We start from the raw sequence: 21,541 nt of genomic DNA, 5'->3' as shown, positions 1-21,541 counted from the left end.
AATGGGAGAGGCCAGGGTTGCCCTGAAGTACCCAAAGGCAGAATCATTTCTAGCTTGGAGAGGCAGTCTGAGAAAAACTGGCTGCAGGGTTTCTGAAACCTAAAGAATGAGGAAGGAGGGTAAGATGTGGGGCTAGATCAGCAGAGGGAACAACAGTGGGAACAAACATGGAGGCTTTGCAGGGAGACGTGTCAATGTAGAGACCAGAAGGGTGGACAGAGGTCCTATCGGTTATGTTTGAGAGTTTGGACTTTACTCTGAGGACACTGAGGAGCTGTGGAAAGATTTGAGGCAAGAGGATGATGTGGCTGCCATATGGAGGAAAGATTGAGGGCCAGGGGGGAGGGCAGGAGACCTTCCAGAAGACTCGTAACCATGTGTCTTACCTCTCCTCCAAGTGGGAACAACCTCTCCTGTCCCCAGCAGCAAGGGAGGCAAGACTTTCCTCCTTCCTCAACTTTTCCCCCCACACTCTCCATCTCCCTCAGGGGGAAGATCGGAGGTTGGGGAGGCACCCAGAGCCACATGCCCTAGGAAGGAACGAGAAGGGACGGTGTCTGGTGGTTTGGTGACCAGCTGAAGCCCTCGGAGGGAGAGCTCTCTGTCACTTTCAGAGCAGCAACATTCCTGCTCTCTCTCCTAGGGTTAATCTCTGCCTGTGCCAGGGACACTAGAGCTGGGAGTATCTTTTCTTCCCCCTCCAGTCCCTCTTTTCCCTCCCCCTCTTGTGCCACCTCCTCTTCTGGACTCTCAAGGTCCCTGCCTCTGGTTCCCCAGGGCTCCTCCTGGAGCCTGAAACAGTGTGTGTGTGCATGTGCGTGTGCGTGTGTGTGTGTGTGTGTGTGTGTGTGTGTGCGCGCACAGGCTAGAGGATGTGGTGTGTATTTGTGAAGCACAGGAGAGGTGCCATTAGCCCTGCCATGGGGCCACCATCTGGAAGTAAGCCTAAGGGCCACTCAGGTCTCGAAAGGGATTTCAGGAGGATCCAGAGATTAGAGAATTAAAGTTCCAGCTGCAGCCTCTGTTGAACCCGGAATCCTTGTGGCCCCATAAGGGTCCTGTGTAAAGTTGCGTAAAGCACGGAGCTGGCCAGGCTGGCCAGTCCCAGACATGGGACTCTTGGGCTACTGCTCTGAGTCCTGTCTCCAGAAACCCAAGGCTCCCTCAGGCAGCTTCCTAGATAGGGACGTAGACCACTTAAATCCCCCACCCAGGCCCAGACATGCAGGGTGCCATCTCCCCTTGGTCCTTGTGCCTCTCCCAGCAACCCCCTCCCCCACAGGCAGGGTATTCAAGCCCACCCATCATCTCCAACACCCTATCAGAGCCTGCCATGCCTGGGACTGCCTCTGTAATGCACATTTCCACTTTTCTCCATCTCCACAGCCTTCACCAGCCTAGACCCCATCCATATTCTCACTCATCTCCCCGTGTCCACCCTTGCCCTGCACCTATCTGATCCCCACAGTGCAGCCAGATACATGTTTCTCTAAGAAAACTCAGGTCACTGGGGTGCCTGGATGGCTCAGTCAGTGAAGCATCTGACCCTTGATTTCGGCTCAGGTCATGAACTCAAGGTTTGTGAGTTCAAGCCCCTCCTCAGGCTCTGCACTGACAGTGTGGGGCCTGCTTGGGATTCTTCATCGGGATCTCTCTCTTTCTCCCTCTCTCTCACTTTCTCTCAAAAATAAATAAACCAACATGTAAAACAAAAGAAAAGAGGGGCGCCTGGGTAGCTCAGTCGGTTGAGTGTCCGACTTCGGCTCAGGTCATGATCTCACGGTCTGTGAGTTCGAGCCCCATGTCAGGCTCTGTGCTGACAGCTCAGAGCCTGGAGCCTGTTTCAGATTCTGTGTCTCCCTCTCTCTCTGACCCTCCCCCATTCATGCTGTCTCTCTCTGTCTCAAAAATAAATAAACATTAAAAAAATTAAAAGAAAAGAAAACTCTGGTCACTACTCTCCTCAGTGCCCTTCAGTGAATCCATGTTACCCATAGGATAAAAGCCAAACACTTTGTCATGGCTCACAAGGCAGGGTTTACCACACTGGCCTCTGCTCTTGACTGTCCCTCAGCACCACCACAGAAGGGGAGCTCAGCTGGGAACTCTTACCTCCAGGCCTTTGCGCCTACAGTTTCCACCGTCAGTCCCTCCCATTCACCATCTCCAGGCAAATCCATCCTCATTCCTCAGCTCTCAACGTGGGTCAGGTCCTGCCAGAGCCTCTGATCGCCACACAGTCACCCCCTTTGGGTTCCCATAGGCCCTGGAACTTTGCCTGTCACAATTCTGACCACACTGTACTGGAAGGGCCTGTTTAATGTATTCATCACCCACACTTTGCTGTATCAATCAATAAGCACTCCTCGTATTCCAAATGGATGAAGGAAGGAGCAAGGTGAGAGAAAGAATGGAGGGTACCACAATGCAGGGTTCAAGTGCAAAGACACTATAACCACTAATATGCTTATAATAATAGTTACAGCTGTTATTTACCATGTGCCCACTCCATTCCAGGCACTGTGCTAATAAACATTATCTTCTGGGGTGCCTGGTTGGCTCAGTTGTTAAGTGTCCGACTTTGGTTCAGGTCATGATGTCACAGTTCTTGAGTTTGAGCCCCACGTTGGGCTCTGTGCTGACAGCTCAGAGCCTGGAGCCTGCTTCGGATTCTGTGTCTCCCCCTCCTTGCTCCTCCCCTGCTCCTACTCTGTCTCTGTCTCTCTCTCAAAAATAAATAAACATTAAAAAATTTTTTGTTTTAAATAAACATTATCTTCTTTCATTTCCCCAGTGTCCTGGAGAGGAGACTTACTGCTATCATCCCCATTTTACAGGTAAGGACACTGAAGCCCAAAAATGTTAAGTTATCCAAGATCATAAAGCCAAGAGGTGGTACAGGCTAAATCTTCCTGAGTGCTTAAGTAGGGAGTCACTCGGCAGTCCCCAAGAAGAGATCACTGGAGCCCTCTTCCTAACCCCACACCAGGAAAAGCTTCCCTGGCCATGTAGTAAAGAGTTTTTGAGTCCCTAGAGGGAAGGTGTGTCAGCCCACCTTGGAATGCTCTAGGGGGTATAAGAGAAGCCAGCCCCTCATGACACCACTTTTCCCACTCGTATCTCTTTCAGAAGCTGATGAAATCCAGGAAGTCTGGAGCACACATCCCCTCACCATCAGGGCAGAAGGTAAGGTGCTGAATTTAATAGCAAAGTAAATTTGGCTTGAGAGGAAATGAAATTTCTTGGTCAAGGTGAGTGTGTCTGGGAGAGCCAAGAATGGGATGGAGTGGGGAGGAAGGGGGCAATTGGGGGGGGCTGCAAAATGGGGGAGTGCAGATCTAGAATTATTAGAATGTTGATTATGTCCTCTTGATTGTTAATGAAATCCTTCACCTTGGACTTCTAGACCAGGGGGAAAGCTCCCAGAGCTCATTTTCCTGCTGATGAGAGCAAGAGAGAGGGCAGGAGGGGGCAGAAGACTCTCAGCTTAGGCAGAAATTAAATTCCACCTAAACAAATGGGACTGAACAAGCCTGGCCACTGCCATTTGGAGGCAGAGCCTTGGGCTCGCCCAAGGTCCCCGGTGGAAATGGAAGGAGACTTCTGGGTCGGGAGTGGCCCAGAGCCCCACTCAGGCAGCAGACTGCAGCTCCCAGAGTAACAACAGCTAACATTATTGAGCACCTTTAAAGCAGCCCAAGCCAAGGAATGTGCATGTATTGTCCCATCAAATTCTCCTAACAGCCCTTGGTGGTAGGTACTATGATTGTACCCATTTTGTAGATGAGGACACTGAGGCACAGAAAGGACAGAAGCTTGTCCAAGGTCCTGTAGATTGTAAACAGAGGCACCAGCCACCAGCCCAAGCAGTATGGCACCAATGCCTGTCTGAGATCTGCAGGATGTCCAGCTGTACCACTTCCTTCACCACCTTCCAGAGCCTCAGCTGCCCCATCTATAATATGGGGCCAATAACAGTTGTCACCATGTAGCGCTGTCGTTAGGAGTCAGTACAGTATAAAAAATTAAGAACAACTCATCCAAGACACAGTATTCCCTTTGGAGCCTTGCTCCTTGTTCCAGACATGGGGAGGTGTCCTTTCCAGCAAACTGAGCACTTGTGATGTATAGGCACTGTTCTAGGGGGGATGCTAACAGTGAACAAAATGGACAAGTCCCCACCCTGTGGAGCTGGGGACTTCAGAGAGGACAGGCAGACCACAAACAAAATAAGCACATGATAACCTATGGTAGAAATGGGAAATGCAAGGGTACCTGGGTGGCTCAGTCAGTTGAGCGTCCAACTCTTGATTTCAGCTCAGGTCATGACACCAGGGTTGTGAGATTGAGCCCCACATCAGTCTCCATGCTGAGTGTGGAGCCTGCTTCAGATTCTCTCTCTCTGTCCTTCTTCCCCTTTCACAGTGCATACCTCCCCCGCACCTCCCCCCCCCCCCCCCCCGCCGCTGTCAAAAAAAAAAAAAAAATGGGAAATGCAATAAGACACAAGCAAGCAGCCAAGGGGGAGAGGGAGAGCTGGTGAGAAGACTGCAATGCAAATAGGATGGTCAGAGAAGGCCTCACAGAGAAAGTGACTTGGAGCAAAGACTCAAGGGAAGTGAAGCACGTATGAGAGGAAGAGCACATGGAGAAGGAACAGCAGGCACAGAGTGCAGAGGCTCTGAGGTGGAACCATAGCTGGCAAGTTACAGGAAGAGCAAGCAGGCCAGAGTAAGTGCATTAGCAAAGGTAGAACAGTAGGAATTAGAGTCACAAAGTAGTGGGAGATTGTGTAGGGCCTTGTGGGCCTTTGTAAGATCTAGCTTTTATCTGAGTGAGACAAGAATCCACCAGAGGGTTTTAGGCATGACGTGATTTATGTTTTAAAGGTATCACTCTGACTGTGGTGTTGAGAATAGACTGTAGGGGGTCGAGGACAAAAGCAGAGACGAGAGGTAGGAGGCTCTTGCAGTAATCCAGGTGAGAGCAGCTGGTGGCTTAGTTCAGGGAGGTGGCAGTGGAAGTGGTGGGAAGAGGTCTGATTCTGTTGCAGAGGTAAGCCAGCAGGAAGAGCCGATGGGACCACATGTGGGGGATGTGAGAAAGATGGGAATCACAGATGACTCTGGGTTTTTGCCTTCTCCATCTCTCAGTTCCCTGAAGACGATCCCTCCCTTTAACATCCAACTCTATCCTCCCTGACCTCCTCCTGAGTCCCCTGAAACACCCTCAGCTCGTGGAGCTTTATTCACCATCCACTTCTTGCCACCCTTGTCTCCCTGCACTGCTTGGAAATTTGCCTTACAGAGCCCCAGGTTGAGGGCATAGAAGTTGACCCAGAGTATACATCTGCCTCATGCCTTCTAGGGCCCCCAAGTCCTTCCTCAGCTCAAGGGGTCCCATCGTGTCTGCTGTCCACCTGAGCAGCCCCTGAGGTCCCTGGCTGCCCCCAACTTTGGTGTTCCTTCTCTTGCTCCCTGGAACTGGCCCTGCTCCCTACCACACAGCTCTGTTCTTCCTAGTCACCCAGCTGCCTCCCATGCTTCCCCTAGATCTCAGGTGGGCACCCCACCACCACCCAGGAAGCTTGCCACTCTGGAGGAAGCCCCTTATTCTAGCCCTGATCTCTACCACAGAGGCAAGTTCATCTTGTGTGATTATTTGATGAAAGTCTGTCATCCCACTTGACTGTAACCTCCACAAGGGCAGGGGCCCACCTGTGTCCCCAGAAGCAGGCAATTCACTAAAAGAGACATTCAGTGGATTTGACATGGAGCCTTAGGCTTTTGGTAAATTAACTTTCATTGACCAAAATCTTCCAGCTGCTAGGTAAATGCCTGGCACATAGCAGGTGCTCGAGACATATTTATTAAGGGATGAATCAGTCAATGAGTCAGAGTTCGCCTGGAAGACTGTGGATTGTGACAAATTTTCTGAGCCTCAGTTTCCCCGTATGTAATCACAGGAATGAGAACACCTACTTTGGGAGTTGTGAGGATTAAAAAACAGGAGTCATGAGCAGTGCCTCACACTAGTAGCTGCTCAATAATTGTCCCTCCAATGCATGTTCAGACAATTACCACCTTACAGCTCCCCCATGCTTCCTCTCCCCTCCCCCCATCCTGTCCGGTCCTCTCTTCCCCAGCCTCCTCCCCTCCCTAGGACTCTCAGGCGTGGAAGCACCACAGCCTCCAAACACTCCCCTTCTCCCCCAAGCTCCCCAAATTTGCCACTGGTTACATGTTGATCCTGTTTAACTTTCCCAATGGATGATAAACACGAAATTAAAATGACTTCCTGGAATATTAATGTAGTAAATGGCCCTATTAAAAGAAAGAAAATACAGCTGAGAAAATTCGCTTTGATGTAGCGTTTCTGCAGGAGGCTCATTTATCTGCAGCTCAGACTCTCAAAATGAGATTCTGAAGGTTTCTCTGATGTCTCTTATTTTTCCCTCACCCAGAATTTAAACAGAAAATAGAATCACAAGCTGGTGTCATAAAAACGTGGGCCTTTTCCCTTCTCAACTAAAAAGCAAATGAAAACAGGGCCAGGTAGATGTCAGTCTCTGCAAACACTGGTCTGAGGATGACACCTGCCTTTCCAGATTTCTCCCGCATCTTGCCCACAAGAGGCCGGTCCAGGCTGCCAGGCTAACTTCTAAGGGTCATTGGGGTACTCAGAGGTCTGCACGCTGCTGCTGCTGAAATCAAGAAAGGGGATTGAGAACTGCAGGAGGCTGTGTCCCACTGTGGGCAGATACTCATATTTTGGTGGACTTGAAATCTTGGCTCTGTCACTTAGTAGCTATTTGTTCTTGGACACCTTTCTGAGTCTCTGTTTCCTCATCTAACAGATGTACTAACAGTCTAGTACCTAACTCACAGGGAAGTTGTAAAGGTTGACTGAGATAATGTATCTGGCATGTGGTAAGTTGCTCAGGGTTGCGCTTGTCTGTTACTGTTATTTTTTTTTCTTTTCTTTTTTTTAATGTTTGTTTATTTTTGAGAGAGGGAGAGTGCAGGGGAGGGGCAGAGAGAGGGAGACAGAGGATCTGAGTCAGCACAGAGCCCAATGTGGGGATCGAATAACTCATGAGCCATGAGATCATTACCCGAGTCGAAGTTGGGAGCTTAACCGATTGAGCCACCCAGGCGCCCCTGTCTGTTACTATTATTAAAAATAATAATTTGTGTTATTTTTGCAACCAGTCATTCAGGCCCAGGCTGAGATGTCACCTCCTCTAAGAAGTTCTTCCTCAGCTGGGTCATGTGTTTCCTTTGAGTGGCCACAGCTCTGAGCTCCCCCCATCCCAGCACTGGTTACTCCCCTGTCTTTCCCAGCAGCCTGCAGCTCCACGAGGGCTGGCCTGGGTCTTGCTCATGATTATGTCCCAGGGGCATACGGTAGAACCTCATTGTTTTGGATTCAGAGCCAAGGTGCTGGTAGCTGATGTCCCTGGGCCAGCTGGTATGGTCTGCAGATTTGTCTCATGGGCACAGGATCCTTCCATGCAGCCCTCAGAACTCAGAGCTCCCAGGTTGGAGATGGCTGTCCATCCATCTCCCCCAGACCTGGACTCCCTTGTCTACACCTTCCCTGGGTTTCATCTGGACTCTCAGGAGCCCCCTCCCTCCTCCCTGGCCTCAGGTAGGTGGCAAACAGAGCAGCTCAAACCAAGGCTTCTAGGATTAACTCTTTCCTCCTTTCTCCCTTCTCCCATCGGTCCCCTCCTCACCCCACCTGTCTCTTCTCCTCAGCAACTTGTGTTGAGAGCCTTCATCTCTTTTACTTGGATTTGGCCCTTTGGGCAGGTGGAGGGGGCTGCATGCCCTCTGCCTGGGTTGAGCTTCCTGGGATGCCCTTGGATGAGCATAGGGTGGACCCAAGACTTCCCTAATTGGTAAAAGCCATAGCTCTGCTCCCCCCCCCCCCAACACACACCCCAGCACCTGACTCTTTTGGTCCTTCCTGCTGCCAGACAGACTCAGGACCCCTATGCTGAAAACGAGAGAGTAGCCCCACCCTCCTAGGCAGCCAGAGCCCTGGCACAGTGCTTCTGAACCATTCCCATTCTAGACCCAGCACACACACTCACACACATGTAGTTAGTGACACGATCAGCACTGATACTCAGTCACACAATCCCTGTTGTCCACAGCAACAGGAGTGAAGAAAGAAAAGGAAACCCTGTGGATGAGGGGAGGGGGGGTTGGGGGGGTGGGGTCTGTGAAAGATCAACTTGCCTGCTGGGGGCACTGTCTTCCCCAGACCCCTCCCCAGTGAGCCCAAGGCCCCCCAGCAGGAAAATGAGAAGATGGAGCAGAGGGGTTAATTTGGAGAAAAGCAGCAGCTGCTGGAAACAGTGAGGGCGGGCCCCAGGGCAAGAGCTGCTCCTGCTGAGATAATGATTGTGAGGGATGCTGGGGTGGGGGCCACCCGCACACCACCCCCCAAGCCAGCACACCCCGGAAAGCCCTCCTGTTTAGGCAAGTTATCTGTTTGGGCATGCACGCACGCACACATGTGCACACACACATACACACAGAAGCACCATAACCATCTGGGCATAAGACACAGTCCCTTACACACAATTATACAAGCCCTGGCTCTCTGGGTTTGAGTATAAACCCATTCGGAGACACAAGCTGCAGGCAGCCTTGGCACTCAGCAGCCTGTAACACACACATGCACACACACAAACACACCTACACTTCACTTTTCCAGTGTCCTTGTATCAGGTCTGACAGTATGCCAGGGTGAACCCAATCACTGTACAAGGACAGGGGATGCCTCCCTATGAGAGTAAGCAGAGAGTTGGGGACCAGGGAGAGGAGGGGCTGGGCCCTCCTACCAGCACTCAAGGGACTGGCCAAGGCCAGATCTCTAGGATCTTCTTGGGTCTCCTTCCTCCTGGAAGCTAAACATTGTCTCCTATCAAACACAAGAAAGCACAGCCAGATCCCATGTTACATATCATTTCTTATATAACCATATGATCTGAGCAGCTTTGCAGTTGGCACACTGTTACATTTCATAGATGTATAATTAAGCATTTATTACATGTGATTTCTTTGTGTGGATTCTCTTCATATTTGAGGTCATTGACGTCATTGATAGTTTTCAGCAGAACCCTCAAAAGCCTCTCGGGTCCTGGGTCTTGAGCCTCTGGTGTGTGATGGGAAACAGGGCCCTGGTGAAGGAACAGTGGGCATGGAGTGGGGGGACGCCCACCCCCTCTTGTGATAGCTAGCATAGATAGACCAGGGACTCGTGGGCAGGAGACCCCCTTAGTCCAGGGCCCAGCTTGATTATCACCAGTTCCTATCTGTTAGAGCCCGAGAGAGAGCTAGGTAAGGACTTTGGAGCTGGCAGCCTCCACACTGAGGCACCACACTTTACTAACCTGCAGACTCCAGCTGCAGACTGTGCCTGGACAGCTGTGTGCAGGCACTAAGACAGACACTTAGATATGGGTCCTAATATATACTCTTTAGCAGATGTACCTCTCACCACTTGGACGCATACACCAATGGATATATGTTACCCCAATTCCTAGGTACACACGTGCACAGAGACTCTGACTCAGGCAGATTCATTCCAGATCCCCCCCCACAAACACAGAGACTTACTTGGAGTGGAACAGAAGTACTCCCTGAGCAAGGCCACCTGTGGACGTGCCAGTCTGACACTTGAGTCCATTCGGTGAAATACCCAGGCAAATAATTAGAGATACCCACATTTGCCCATCCTTCCTCCCCCTTTTTCTCACAACCACCCATACATGCTCTCTGTCCTGTCATGGGGAGACAGAGCATCCGAGCCCCACAGAGCCCAAGGGGCCTGATTAACAGGAAATTCTACGAATGCCAATTAGAGCAAACTTTACTGAACAAATTGTTTGCAGTTGTGCCCCGGAACCATCATGAATTTTAATCTTGCATTGATTTACACTGATGGGAGGTTTGCAGATGCCAGGGCCTTGTGTACCTCCTACTCCCCACCCCCCACCCCCCACCCCCCCCCCCCACCGTCCCATCTGGGAGGAGTCATCGGGCCTTAGACTCAGGAGCCTTAGGGGCAGCCTCCAGCTTCTGCTGGTCCAGAGATACCAGCCTGGAGCCAGTATCCCACCCTTGCCTGGAGAGACCAAAGATGCCCAGAAAATGGACAGGTATTTTGGAAATGCACAGGCTAAACATATGTGGTATGGATGAAGAGGACCCTAAGTTTTTAAGGACCCCTGTAATCTGGGAAGGGGCTGGGGTTTCTGGAGTTTCTGAGGCTGGACACAAAAGCAAGGACATAGATATGGATATAGAGACAGAAGTAGCAGAGACACAGAGATAGGCACAGATGTTGTAATAGTTCCAGTATTATCTCAACTAACATAACTTCCAATATGTATTTACTTCAGTCCAAATGACCTCTTCCTAAAGGAATTTCATTGTGTCCTACCCTGCCTTCCACTAAACCCTCCCAAGGTGTCCCATTGCTTAAAAAAAAAAAAAATCCTTGGCTGAGGTGCACCTCCCACACTTGCCCCTCAGTTACCCAGACACCCACAGCCCCCATATAGGGGCCAGTGTTCCCTCCCAGCCTCAGGGCCTTTGCATATTCCATTCCTTTGTCTGGAGGAGTTTAAGTACTTCTATTCATCTTTCTGGTCTCAGTTTAAGTGTCACTTCCTCAAGGAAGCTTCTTTGACCCTCTGTCCAGATCAACTCTGCTTACCTCCCTGCCATTAAATGCTCTCATGGCCCTTTCATCATTAGAGTATAAACTCCATGCAGACAGGGACTATATCTGGTTTTGTTTACTACTGTATCTCCTGTACCTAGCACAGGGCCTGCCCTAGTCTGTATTAATGAACTTTTGTTATAATAATGTTGTACAATAAACCACTACAAAAATCAGGGTCATACAACAGTAATTTTTGCTGGCTGACTGGATTTTGGTTGATCTTGACTAGGCTCAGGTGGGCTTGGTTTTATATTGAGGGGCACCTGGCTGGCACTTCTTGAACTCAGGGTTGTAAGTTCAAGCCCCATGTTGGGTGGAGAGATTACTTAAAATCTTAAAAAAAACAAACAACTGTGGATTGAATACAAACCCATCTCATATTTCTCTAACCATTGTTGGACCAGCAACTACTTCAGGGATGTTCTTCTGCAAGAGGCAGAAACGCAAGAGAGCTTGGCTAGGCACACTAGCACCCTCTTGGCCAAAGCAAGACCATGGCGAGGGTATGGATACAGTAGGGGGCCAGCTAAAACTACCACATCCTCAGTAAATAGGGTGGTGTGGAACTGAGTGCTTGTTCTGTGACACGTACTTTACATGTATTAATTTATTTAATCCTTGAGTCAACCCTGTAAATCTGATTAACCCCATTAAAAAAGCCTCTAATTGAAAAAATAGAACCTGCACAAAGTAAACAATTCAAATAGTACCAGTTTTATTCAATGAAAAGTAACTGTTCTTGCTACTCCTATCCCTTGCCCTACTCCCCAGAGGTGAAGCACACTTTCTGTTATTTTGTGGGCTTTCCAATATAGTCTACGCATATACAGGCACACACGTATATGAGTATCCCTTTCCAAAGATTTGCCTTGTTCTGCATCTTGGTTTCTTCTGTTCTGCACTGTAGTTTTCAGTTAAATAATATATCTTGGAACTCCTTCAACGGTTGATTTGATCTACATTATTTTTTATTTATGTCCATTTTACAGATAAGGAAACTGAGGCTTAGGTGAATGAAGAAATTTGCACAAGGTATTACAGCATGACAGAGGCAGGGCTGGGACGGAAATTTAAGCCTGCCTGACTTCAGAGCCTGTGCTCATAGCTGCTCTGTTCTACTCATATGGCTGGGGGAACCCACAAAGTCCCCCACATGAGGAGGGTAAACCCAGAAAAATCTCTGGGCTCTAGCTGGGGGCATTCTCAGGGACCAGGGATGGCAGTGGGGGCCCTAATGGTGCTGGGCCTCCCCAGAGTCAGCCAGGGAACCTACTAGCACTGGGGCTGACAGTTGGGCCCTGGGCCTCAGTATTCCCCTCAGACCACTCACCTTTCTTGGTGCCCCAGCACTAGCCTCATCTTCCCCTTTGTTCCTCTGTACAGGAGGAAAATGCCTTAGGCGGGAAGATAGGGGGCCTGGGACCATTCTTTATTCTGCCTCTAACTTTGTGCCTTTGGGCAAGCTACTTGCCCCTCTCTGTGAAAGTAGGCAGCCCTCCCACCTTCTCCTTGCAGAGGGAAGCAGGGAGACCCTACTGAAACCCAGGTCAGGATGTGGCAGGCTGACTGGAGCCTGGGTATGGTACAGACTCCCAGTCTTGGTCAGGGGCTCTGATCCTTGTTCCTGGGCTGGGTTCTTCCCATTACACCCACAGGGACACCTCAGAATCCAGTCTCTTTCTACAGAGCTAGTCTCTGGTATAATACATAACCTTGAGCAAACCTGCCACATTTCATTCCCCTGACACTCTATGTAGATACTATCCCCCATGTATACCAAAAACAGGCTCAAAGAGGTTTAAGTGACTTACTCAGGAGCAGCAAGTAGAGAAGCAAAACACTTGACTTTTCCAAGCCTCAGTTTCTTCTTCTGTAAAGTGGGTACAGTAATACCCATCTTTCACAGTTGTGGTGAGGATTAAACAAATGTAAGCCAACTAAATTGGCAGAACCTCAGACACAGTAGGTACTCAGAAGTGTGACTTTGCCCTCTTGAAGATGGACACTGCACTAGAATAGTACATCAGAGGGCACCTGGGTGGCTCAGTTGCTGAAGCATCCAACTTCCGCTCAGGTCACAATCTCACAGTTCCTGAGTTTGAGCCCCGTGTCGGGCTCTGTACTGACAACTCAGAGCCTGGAGCCTGCCTCTGATTCATTCTCTCTCTCTCTCTCTCTCTCTCTCTTTCTCTCTCTCTCTCTCTCTCCCCCTCCCCCACTCGCACTCTTTGTCTCTCAAAAATGAACAAACATTTTTTAAAAATTTAAAAGGAGGGGAGCCTGGGTGGCTTAGTCGGTTGAGCATCCGACTTCAGCTCAAATTGTGATCTTGTGGTTCACGAGTTCAAGCCCCATGTCAGGCTTGACAGCTCAGAGTCTGGAGCCTGCTTTGGATTCTGTGTGTGTCTCTCTCTCTTCCCCTCCCCTACTCATACTCTGTCTCTATCAAAAATAAATAAAATATTTTTTAAAAATTTAAAAGGAAAAACAGTACGTTGGGTCACTTGGACTGTTTTACAAAGGATGGGTGCTGGGTCCTACCCTCACGGACTCTGATTTAAGTAATCTGAGATACACCTGGGGTACCAGGATTCTTAAAACTCCCCAGGTGAGAGAACCTTAAGGTCCACTATATTCTAGATTCTAAATGGGCAGAGGATGGACATTGAGGGAGGCCCTCTACCTTGGTAGCTCCTGAAATAGCCTGCCCACTGGTCTTGCTCCTTGCACTCTCGTCCCCCTCCCGAATCCATTTTTCACTCAGCTGCCAGAGCGGTCATTAAAAACTTCAATTAGATCACTTTCCTTCAGTAACTTCCCATTCATGGCCCAGTCTCTGCTGACTGTGTCAGTGGGTCTACTTAGAGCCCTCCCTCCCCAACCTGCCCCTGGCCAATTTCCACTCAGCCTTTGCATCTTATCTGAACCAGCATTCCCACTAAGAGGCTTCCCTGGCCAGCCATCAAGAGTTGGCCTCCTTAGTTTTGCTCTTCCAGATATTGTTAAATGCATGATGGAATGAAGAAGACACTTTTCACATCATTTCTTTATTTTGTGTGTTCATCTGTTTAAAGTCTGTCTCCCTCACTGGACTCTAAATTCTGTGAGGACAGTCTATTTTTGTTTACTGCTATACTCCAGTGCCTTGCATAGGGTCTGGCCCAGAGTTGGTGCTTAATAAGTATTTATTGGATGAATGGATGGATGGATGGATGGATGGATGGATGGATGGATACTAGGTACCAGCTCCACAGTGTCTTAGAAGGCTGGGTGTTTTGGTATTTCTTAATTATATAAAAAATATTTGTCGGAGGGGGGCAGTGCACCTGGGTGTCTCAATCAGTCAGTCAAGCATCCAACTCTTTATCTGTTGATTTATTTTGAGAGAGAGAGAGAAAGTGAGCAGGGGAGGGGCAGAGAGAGAGCTCATGACCTGAACCCAAACCAAGAGTTAGACGCTTAACCTACTGAGCCACCCAGGTGCCCCAAGCATTCAACTCTTGATCTCAGTTCAGGTCATGATCTCACGTTCATGAGATTGAGCCCCACATCAGGCTCTTAGCTGACAGCAGGGAGCCTACTTGGGATTCTCTCTCTCCCTCTCTCTTTGCCCCTCGCCCCCACTCTGTCACTTGTCTCTCTCAAAATAAATAAGTAAAAACTTAAAAAGTATTTGTGGGTATGTGCACGTGTGTGTATAATAGCTCCCATCTAGTGAGGACCTACTATGTCTTATGTCAGCAAGAGGGTATGGAGAGAACTATAGAGCTTCCCCTCCTCTAATTCTCTCTCCCCTCTTAAGAGTTTCTCTGTTCTGTCTCTAGTTCATTGTCCTGAATTATACTGTCCCTTGTCTCCAATCTGCCTTTCACTCTCTGGCCTATAACATTACTTCTCTCTCCTTTGGGCTTCTCAGAGGGTACCTCCACACGGGTCAAAGCAGTGGGGGCCCCAGGCCTTCTCTAAAGACCCGGCTTACCAAACAGCCTTGTCAGAGCCCCAGTGGAGACTTAGGGAGAGGTTCTGTCCAGGGAGCTGGAGCGGGATGCAGCCAGCTGGCATCTCCAGGATCAGTGAGGCCTGTAGGGGAAGCTCAGGGCATTTGGGAGAGAGCAGCCAAGGGGATTGGGATGAAAGCCATGGTCTGGTGGGCCTGTGGTGGGGACAGGATGAAGACTAGGTGCCTCAAAGACCATCATCCTGGGTCTCCAGCCCCTGCGTCACCCTCTGCACCCAAATCCCCACCCTGCCAAATGCCCTTGAGGAAGGACAGGGCTTTAGCTGAAACTCAAGACGGCAGGGGCGGGGGAGGTGGGGTTGCCTGGCTGGCTCAGTCGGTGGAACATGCGACTCTTGATTTTAGGGTTGTGAGTTCGATCCCCATATTGGGTGTAGAGATTACTTAAAAATAAAATCTTTAAAAAAAATAGAAACTCGAGGGAAGGGTAGCCTTAAAAATGATTCTAAACCCAATTCCAATGCAGGAAGGGGATTTTCCCCACATCAATAATTATTGGACACAGCTGGGTGTCGTACAAGTCAACTGAATTCTGACACTCTTGAGCTGGAGACAGCATCCCGTTCCACAGATTAAGACTTCATTCCTATAAGACTGCCATCTTCCTCACCCTGCTTCAGATGCCAATCACAAGACTAGATTGGAGGTTCCAATGACCCCATCTCTGATTAATTTGCTAGAGAGGCCCACAGAACTCAGATGAACATTTTACTTGCTGGATTACTAGTTTTTTATAAAAGGATATCCAGTTGACCCTTGAACAATACAGGAGGTTAGGGGCACTGATCCCCTCATGCAATAGAAAATCCTCATTATAACTTTTAACTCCCCAAAAAGTTTTTTTTAATGTTTATTTATTTTTGAGAGAGAGAGAGCGGGGGAGGGACAGAGGGGGGGGAACAGAGGATCTGAAGCAGGCTGCGAGCTGACACGCAGAGAGCCCCGATGTGTGATGTGATGTGCGATGTGATGGTGAGATGGAGACCTGAGCTGAAGTCAGACGCTTAACCAACTAAACCCAGGCACCCCTGACTCCCCTGAAACTTAACTAATAGCTTACTATTAATCAGAAGCTCTGCTGATAGCATAAACAATTAACACATATATTGCATGTTGTATTATGTAGTATTACATACTATATTCTTATAATAAAGTAAGTTAGAGAAAAGAAAACATTAAGAAAATCATAAGGAAAATACATTTACAGTACTATACTGTATTTATCAAAAAAAAAAATACACGTAGAAGTGGACCCCCACAGTTCAAAACCGTGTTGTTGGAGGGTCACCAGTAACTCAGAAACAGACAGACAGAGGAGAGGCTCCAGGCAAGGCTGCGGGTTAGGGGGAGGAGGAAGCTTCCAGGCCACTCTTCTAGCACCTCCACTGTGTTCACCGACTAGGAAGTTCTCTGAACCCTGTCCTTTTGTGTTTTGCGGAGGCTTTATCACATGAAATCATTCTTCAGTCCCTCCCTGCTCCCCAGAGCTGTGGGTGGTTGGGGGTGGGGGAAGACCGAAAGTTCCGATCCTCCTATCACTGGATTGGTTCCCCTGGCAACCAACCCCTGAGTTTAGGTGACCGACGGACTTCCCAAAAGTCACTTCATTAACATAAGAAACAACACCTTTGTGGCATTCACCACTTAGGAAATTCCAAGGGTTAGGGGCTCCTGGCTGGCTCAGTCAGTAGAACATGTGATTCTTGATCTTAGGGTTGTGAGTTTGAGTCTCAGGTTGGGTGTAGAGATTACTTAAAAATAAAAAAATCTTAAAAAAAAAAAAAAGCAGTTCTAAGGGTTTTAGGAGCTCTGTGCCAGAAATGGACGAAGAGCAAATGTGTTACTATAAATCACCACATCATACCGTATCATTAGCATCATCGCCCCCTCCTCCTCTTCTTCACCATCTTCATGGCTGAGCATCCCACGCATGTTACATACATCCTCTCAAGTCATCCTCAAGCATCCATAGAAGACAGGCCCTACCATTATCCTTGAACAGACAAGGAACTAGGCTCAGAGTGCTTAACATCATATGCCCAAGGTCACTGCACTGTCTGATCTCAGAGCTCAGCTCTTAAGCGCAGCACTATACTTGGTCTCCAAAAGGCTACAGCCCAGAACCATCACAAATCCCTAATCCCAAAAGGACAGCCTCAAACAGGGTGGGGTCTGCATGCCTTCTTCTCAAGAAAATAATGGTAATACAGTTGAGCCCTCCATCATTTTGATAGTAGCTTTCCTTTCACGCTTAGTAAAGGTGCTGCAATTACTGTGGCCACCTCTGGCAAGAGGAAATTTAAAGAAAGACAGAATCATAGGATGTCAGGCTGGGAGAGACCTAATGCTACACCTCTCAGCTTGCAGGTTAAAAAAAAAAAAAAAAGGTCCACAGAGGCTTCCCACACCCACCTAAAGGCAGCCACCTAAATTTGCAATTCGGGTCCTCTTGATATTTCTGCCCATGTTCTCATGCCTGAGCTGGGTCCTTTGCAACCGGCCTAGTTGCTGCTTTAGTAGATTTCCATTTTGAATTTCAGCTCTCTTACCCGCAAGCCCCTGGGAGCCTCCTGCTTCCTCTCATTTCTTGTGTCTTTAAAGAAAACTCTCCTTGCCTGGGCTCCCTCCCATTGGATTTTGTCCTTTGGAGCTGGGCCTGTCTCCCTCCCCCCCTCCCTTTCCTCCTTCCTCTCTCCCTCTTCCCACCCAGACATCTTCCTCTTCCTTATTCAGAAGGGGGAACAAGACCTTCAGAGACCTCCAGCCCAACAGTAGCCACCTGCCCGTCTCCCACCCAGTCTTCGGAGCGAGGGGTGTGGGGGTTCTCCGGCTGCACTGCGGTGCCTCTAGCTACAGCTTCTCCCCCTCTCTCAGAGTTGCTGGAAGATTATTAGATAATTTTCAAATTTGTAAAGCGCCTTAAGCTCCTCGGAGGAAAGGTGGTATATGAGTGTAATAACAATAACAATCCTATCTGTCAGAGCCATTGAGAAAATGAATCTTGTTATCCTCGGGAACCAGCGGTAGGAACCTCAGCAAGAAACATGAAAATAAAGCGTGGAGTGCAGTCTCCTGACCAATCAGAGAAGAGGAAAGTGCCACCGCAGGCCAGGGTGGCATTTGAGACCCCCCCCCCCCTTCCCCCAGCTCGGTGCTGGTGGAAAGGGGCTCTCAGAAAGTTACCCAAATTGCCTCTGATGCTTCACCAATTAAAATGACTTTAGGACAAGTTGAAATCAACTTAGGGAGCAAAGCATTCTGATTTCTGAAACCCTCCAAAGGCAGCGGGGAAGGCAAATGTCTGAGCAGGTTGTCACTCACTCAGGAGTAATGATGGGAAAATCCATCACAGTAACGTGATTGAGTTTGGTGAATTAGTAAGGATGTTTACACTGTGCGCTGGAAGCCCAAGTGGGGCCGGCTGGGCAGCCGGGGTTTTTGACATGTGTGGCAGCTTCACTCCTAATGAGGTTCTCAACTCACCGCTCACCCTGGCTGGACTCACTGTCGCTGACTTCAAGTTGGTCTGTCTCACTGTTGAGGCAAGTGGCTGAAGGCAGGGATGGGCTCTGGAGTTAGACAGGATGGCCTTTAAGTACTGGCTTTATTATCACCAGCCCTGTGACCTCAGGCAGAGCCCTCCACTTCTCCAAGCCTCAGCTTTCCTATCTGTGAAATCTGTGAGATCATAGCACCTAATTCATAATGCTACTGAAAGGGGAGAAATGAGATGAGCTATCTATTAACTTTTTTGTCCACCTCCCCAAGCTCAGCCTGGTCAGAGAGAAAGGAAAGTTGCTTTGATGTCCTCTCACCTAGACTATTCATTCCCCTGAGAAGCAAGAGGAGTCAAGGAAGATAGAGTCATGTGGGAGGACATAACGTGCTCTTCAAGTCCTGATGCTGCATCCCCACTGCTGTGTGATCTCAAACAAGTCACTTAACCTCTCTGAGCCTTGGTTTCCTCATCTGTAAAATGGAGCTAATAATACCACCTCTGTTACTGAACAGAATTTCTAAAAGTCCCAAGCAGATGTTGTCAGTATGCAAGGGAAGACAAAATATGGGGAGGGAGGGTGAGAACAGGTTGCCCTACCTGGTCACCATAGCTGCCTGATGGAGGAAGGAGATTCAGAGGATAACAGAGATTGGATACGGAGATTGTGAAACCCAGGATAGGAAGCAAAAGGGCCCAACTCAGGGAGCCTTGCTGGGAAGGGCCCCTGGAATTCATGGACCACGCTTGCTGAGAACCCACCGGAAGAAATGACACAGTACTGCAGTATGAAGGACTCAGGTCAGACTGTAAACAGACTTCCAGCCAGTCAGGCAACAACAAGGCCACTCCCTCCTGGGGTCTTTGGCTATGCCTGAGCAAAATCTCCCCGGTGGAGAGGCTAAGCCTGACTGCAGGAAGCAATGCAGAAGGATGGACAGGGCAACCCCAAAGATGCTTCTGCAGGGCCAGAGAAGGAGGCCAGAGTAGTCTGGCAGATCCTCCCCGGGGTTCTCTTTCAAGCCTTGTCCTCTGGAGGCCTTTCAGAACCTATCCTGACCTTGAAGGGAAGTCACTGGGCCTGTTCTGGAGCAGGGGCCACGTCCTCACAGACATGCCCAGGTCAGCATCAGGCCACAACTCTATTATTTAAAAGGATTCCATAAAAGAGCAAACCTCCGGGCCTGGAAGAATGGCCGGGATCCTGACTCTTCCTGCACAGGAAATGCAGCGGCTGTGCCGGAGCCCTGGTTTGACCTGCTGAGGACTCAGAGCTCCTGCAGATTCCCAGCCTGAAGAGGCTCCACTGTTGAGATGATGACACCTGGGCCAGACTGGGCTCCTCCCTTCCAGACTGAGCTGAGACCTACCACCAGACCAACTGCTTGTGGACTTTGCAGTGATTTTATTGTGATTTCCTAGTTGTCGCAGTTAGTAGCATTAGTTTGTTAATTACTGTATATTTTGAAAGTAAGAGAAAAGGGAATTCCCACCGGAGATTTGTTCTTGGCTGAAACAATGTGATGTGAGGGAAGGGAGAGTTTGCACAGGGCGGGAAGGGGGGATAGTAATGAGCTTGCTCTGCTGGTTTCTGCTCCTCCTGACAGGGCCTGGGGCCAGAGATGGGGCTGCTTGGAGAGGCAGGGGCCCTGGCAGAGCCAAGCCCCTCCCTCCTCTGCAGCACCACTTCTCAGTCCCCAAACCTCTGCAGCAGCCCCCTGCCACCCCCCCCCCCCCCCAACCCCTGCACTATTATCAGAGTGAGGCATCAGGCCTAAGGGGTTTGGAGCTGCGGGAAGGGCCCTGAGGCTGAAGGAACCAGACCTGAGTGAAATAAGACACTGAGGAAACCGGCCTGTGACAGGGGGCAGTTGATTGAATAGGATGGAGTTTTTCATTAGGAAACGAAGCTGGAATTTCGGGAGAGGCTCTTGCATTTAAATTCAGCAAGAGACTACATCCCTAGAGGGAGAATGGGGGAGTAGCTACTGAGGTTGTGCACAGAGACCTGGCTAGGGAGGCCACAGGGCCTGATTCTCGGCCCTCACTTTGCTAGCCATGTGGGAGTGTGGCAGGCCCTGGCTGCCCAGAGGAAAGGTGCCTTTTGATAATCTGTCCAACAGGAGGGGTTCACTGTGTGCTGTGCGGCCCTGCGTGTTCAAGCTCCCCTCATTCCCCAGAGTCATAGAAAACGGAAGCTGGGATGGGGCCAGGGACCCTGGAGGAGTTGGGGGCAGAGGTTGGAGAGAAGCCGTTAGGGGGAGAGAGAGAGAGAGAGAGAGAGAGAGAGGGAGAGAGAGAGAGAGAGAGAGAGAGGGAGACTGAAGACAGAGAAGGGTGGAGGATGAGAAAGAAGTTCATGCAATCTAGAGGAGGTGATTAAAATCCTGGAAGAAAATGTGATGGAGAGACTTTCTATCTTCCTATTGAGACATTTAACCTAAAAGAAATGAGTTAAATAATTTATACAGAGAACGGGTGAAATTTGCTTTGATCAAATTAAAAAATATGACTTTGGAAATAAAGTGTCCGCCGCGTCCTTTCCAGGCGGCAGAAAGAGCTGCCGAGAAACAAAATGACAAAGACATAAAAATAACTAACCCTAACCCGGCGAATATTAGTACCATATTTTTTGGGAGATTACATGGCGTCACTGTGGGCCACGCAGAGAAATCCTCTCTAAGCACCAACAGGAGAGGTTTTGCTCATTGAGGAAGCCCCATAAAAACAGAAAATGGATAAAATTTTCCTTTGCAAAAACTACCCTACTTCACTCAGGGGTTGGCCCAGAAACCACAAGGGATCAAGTTAAATTTCCCATTCGTGCATTTCAAAAAAGGAAGAAAGCTGCTCACCTCCCCCTCTCCAACTTGGTATTTCTTAAAGCCAATCCCTGTTCCTCTCTCATTTACGCTCTCCACACACACTACTGTAAAGAAGCATCACAGTCTGGGGCACCTGGATGGTTCATTCAGTACAGCATGTGACTCTTGATGTTGGGGTTGTGAGTTCGAGCCCCAAGTTGGATGTAGAGATCACTTAAAATAACAAAGCAATAAAGAGAGAGAGGAAGGAAGGAAGGAAGGAAGGAAGGAAGGAAGGAAGGAAGGAAGGAAGAGGAGGGAAGAAGGAAGGAAGGGGCATCACAGTCAAGCTCCAAGACTCCTGAGCAAGGGGTTAGCATGAATACTATTGACTTACCAGCTCTGAGCCTCAGTTTGCCACTCTTTAAAATGGGGCCAACACCCTCTGTGCAGCATTGTAGTGAGGATTAAGGGGATGTT

The 21,541-nt window shown here is 49.2% G+C and overlaps 1 long non-coding RNA gene across 1 annotated transcript in view; it reads left to right on the top strand.

Annotated features, from left to right (window-relative positions):
* Positions 1-20,507, top strand: part of LOC131514070 (uncharacterized) — a 104,368-nt gene extending 83,861 nt beyond the window's left edge. Inside the window, exons 7-9 of the long non-coding RNA XR_009262922.1 lie at positions 2,795-2,837; positions 3,130-3,186; positions 18,530-20,507. This is a non-coding gene — a long non-coding RNA (uncharacterized LOC131514070). The remainder of the gene's footprint in view (positions 1-2,794; positions 2,838-3,129; positions 3,187-18,529) is intronic.
* Positions 20,508-21,541: the final 1,034 nt, after the last annotated feature.

The sequence above is a fragment of the Neofelis nebulosa genome, chromosome 1 (assembly GCF_028018385.1).
Source record: "Neofelis nebulosa isolate mNeoNeb1 chromosome 1, mNeoNeb1.pri, whole genome shotgun sequence".
Taxonomy (NCBI): domain Eukaryota; kingdom Metazoa; phylum Chordata; class Mammalia; order Carnivora; family Felidae; genus Neofelis; species Neofelis nebulosa.
This window is presented reverse-complemented; position numbering and strand designations above follow the sequence as displayed.